This window comes from Nerophis lumbriciformis, linkage group LG04, assembly GCF_033978685.3.
Source record: "Nerophis lumbriciformis linkage group LG04, RoL_Nlum_v2.1, whole genome shotgun sequence".
Taxonomy (NCBI): Eukaryota; Metazoa; Chordata; class Actinopteri; order Syngnathiformes; family Syngnathidae; genus Nerophis; species Nerophis lumbriciformis.
In genome coordinates, this window is record NC_084551.2 from 31,147,353 (window position 1) to 31,150,987 (window position 3,635).

A 3,635-nucleotide genomic window follows, 5' to 3' on the forward strand; every position below is an offset into this window, starting at 1 on the left:
TTACTACCTGGTTTAGTTCCCCTTCCTATAGGCAAGAATAAAATACATGTACCGCATGCATCTTTAAAACTTTAAAGGGGAAGTGCACTTTTGTTTAATTTTGCCTTTCATTCACAGTCCTTATGTGATGTATGCACACATGTTAATCTTTTTTTATGCATTCTAACTCGTGAATAAACTGAAATGAAAGTCAGCAAACAATGGAGCCTTTGGAAGTCGCTCTCTTCCGCCTATCAGTGACGTGCGGGGCCTCACCTGCCATCATGGAAAGAAAAAAAATGTAAAAAGAAAAAAAAAAATTAAATTGTTATATGTATCCAGTGATTATACTATAAAGTTATTTTCCATTTAACTTCACCAGTTTTAGATTATTTTTATTCAAAATCGCTGAGTTTTCACATTTGCCGTTCAAATACTGAGAAGAGACGGTGCGGTGATCAGCAGCCAGTTGAGGCACGTTACTCAGTTGTGCCTCACCATGGATTGCGGACTCGGCTAACTGCTGGCCTGCTGTGCAGTGAGACCGTATTGCTATATGAATTATATTATACATTTCCATAGTTTAGTTAGCTGAGGTATATAATGTACAGTGTATTTTGTCAACAACTGTATGTGTGTAACGTATTTCTTGCACTGTAAAAACTGTTGCCTAGATCGAACTCAATAAAAATAAGGCAACATTTTCCAAGCAATTTTTGTTAGTTTATTCAACTAATTGGTATTTTGAGTAAGTAGAACTTAATAATATGCATTTCGATTTATGCAAAAAGATTAAGTTGCGTTTACAGAAAAAGCCAAGAAATTGAGTAAAATCAATGTAAAAAACATCAGCATATTAAACACACAAGACTTAATTAAAATAAGTAACATTTAAATGAAAAAATAATTTTTGTACTCAATTTTATTAATTTTGACCAACTTACCCTTTCTTTGTTTTGAAAATGGAAACTGCTTAAAATAATTACTTAGAATAATAATACAAAAATCAAGACATATCAAATTCCAACCTTTATTAAATCATTACCATATAAAAACAGTGGCAATGAGCTGGACAGTATGAACAGTCAACATCCATATTATACAAGAATGCATGACCTCCACTTTTTAAAGTGCTGTATAGAACACCTTCACAGTAGTTTTCTTTTTTTTTAACCGTATACATATTAAAACATTTTCACAAGCCATATCCAAACCTGTCAATAAGCTGGACAGTATTAATAGTCAAGAACATCAGTATTTAGTGCATAAAAGAATGCATGACCTCAGCATCTCAAGTTTTACTTAGAACATTCACAGTACAGTTTCTTGCTAAAACAATTTAACATTAAGATTATCTGTACTTCTGTAACAATTCACAAGCAGAACACCTTCACTGTAGTGTCTTTCAGTGTGTATATTTTGAAACATTTTAACTTAAACAACTCACAGATCGCTCCTTCTGACCAGCTGGAGCTTCACAGTGGGGCAATTTAGTGTGTATAAAACAAAAAAAAACTTAATTTACACACCAGAAACGATGACCTGGAGCTTTGTATAAAACCTGAACAGGACAAACCGTTACAACATTCTGAAGAATTCCACTCAATGAACAATGTATAATGATTTTGAACAGACAAGAAAATAGCTGTTCAAAAGTGCAAGCTGACAGTCATGGCTCACTGCCTAAGCTAGAAGCTTGTTTTTGAGAGTCATGAATTTGGGGGTTGGTTTTGGGCGCAGTGTGTCAAGTCCCACAAAAAGTCTTTGAAACACCTCAAATGTTTTGGAAAGTTTGGATGGATACTCAAGATTAAGTGCATACGTCAACCCCAGAAGTAGGCAGCATGCTTTGGCCAGGTTTCCAAGACGAGTAAGGACTGGTACTCCCTCAATGATGATTCCTACTGCATTTGGCTCACGACAGATGTAGATGCTCATATTCTTCATTTCCAGGTCCTCATGAACAGCAGTCTCTGCAGTTCCCTTTGAGATACAAAAACAGTAATTAAAAAAACAAACATCTAATTTTATATTTACAGTAATATAAGTTGTGTGATTTAATTCAGATAATGATTACTTTTGTGATGACCATTTTGAAAACTTTTGAATTCTAATGTGAGATCTTGCACATTAAACTTGGTACAATAGATGCATTTCCAGCCACATGTTTCTTATTGGCATTTCTAATTTGCATATAAAAAACCTGAATAGAACCACCAGAAATTAAAACAAACAAACAAACAAACAGTAATATGTTATATATATATATATATATATATACACCAGAAATTAAAACAAACAAACAAACAGTAATATGTTATATACATATATATATATATATATATATATATATATATATGTTTTTTTTAGGGCAAACAGGAACACAAGACAGAAAGGCATCACTCTGTGGTGCTATGCTAATTGGCTATCCTGGGGCTCTTGCCAACTAGCTGCATGCTGGACCTCCACCTGACAACTGCTGGTTCAGTCAGTTAACATAAAAGTAAACCCAATTTAAGCTTGTACATCAGATTGATCCAAACCTGCTTTTAAACAATACTTACAGTAGTCAGAGATTAGCTCCTGTCCACTCTCTCCCACGTACTCTATGAGGCATCTCACAGTCACATCTCTCTTCTTCACTGCAGAGGCACTTGGGTCCTAGAGTTAAGAGAAGAATAATAAATAAATGAATTTTTTTGGCAATTTTACTCCAAATCTGTGATACCGTTATTAGAGCATGATTACAGATTCAGTTTAAATTTTAAACCACTTTTAACCCACCTGTGTCAGTTCCATCAACAAGTTCTTGATGCGCTGCAGTCACTCCTCCTTTTGCACTGAAGAGCTCCAGGAGTTTTGGAGTGTACCTGTCCAGTTGGGACATAAATGTTGATTCCAGTGGAACAGCACTGCACCTTCGGAACGCTTCATTAATCTGTACGACAGCAAATGTTGACCATTACTGATATTAAGGGTATTAGTATACATTTTCAGGCAAAAAGTGAGTCTAGTATTTCATGTCCAAGTCACAATGGAAACTTGGTCAGGAAAAATAGAATGATAATAGAATAGAATAGATTAAAAGATATTCTACGAGTCGGTGGTGGCAGGCGCCTTCTTGCACGCCGTGGCCTGCTGGGGCAGCGGGCTGAGAGCGAGGGACGCAAACAGACTGGACAAGTTGGTAGAGAAGGCCAGTAACGTGGTGGGAGTGGAGCTCGACTCTCTGGCGGTGGTGTCAGAGAGGAAAAGTCTAGCATCTTGACAGATGGGAGCAAAGGGATGTATAAGAGCATGGGCAACCTACATGAATGCAAGGCAAGGAATGGCTGTGTCCAAAGGTCCCATGGTGCAGTCTGTAATGCTTTAAAATGTCACTCTTGGTTGGTACAACAGTGCTGCACAACTTACAGGGCCATCCCATCTGTCATTGGAGAGAGAAAACAAAAAAGACAAGTTATGGTTCATGTCTAACCTCTTGGATATATAAGCCTGATGAGAGCCCTTTATATCTGTTTTTTACACCCTAATATACTCATTTGCAGTATTTCCTCTAGATTTTTTTGTAGCCACGGTGGTCTAAGTTGTTAACCTAGCAACAGTAGGGTGTCCGGGGGGGATGTTGAGATTGAGACTTACACAATGAGTTTTAT

General features: G+C 36.6%; 1 long non-coding RNA gene across 1 annotated transcript; it reads right to left on the reverse strand.

The window, feature by feature from the left end:
- Positions 1–1,018: 1,018 nt before the first annotated feature.
- LOC133599477 (uncharacterized) lies at positions 1,019–3,406 on the reverse strand. The gene is made up of 4 exons (XR_009814733.2): positions 3,290–3,406; positions 2,764–2,917; positions 2,544–2,640; positions 1,019–1,962 (listed from the first exon to the last, which is right to left on the reverse strand). It is a non-coding gene; the product is annotated as an uncharacterized lncRNA (long non-coding RNA).
- Positions 3,407–3,635: the final 229 nt, after the last annotated feature.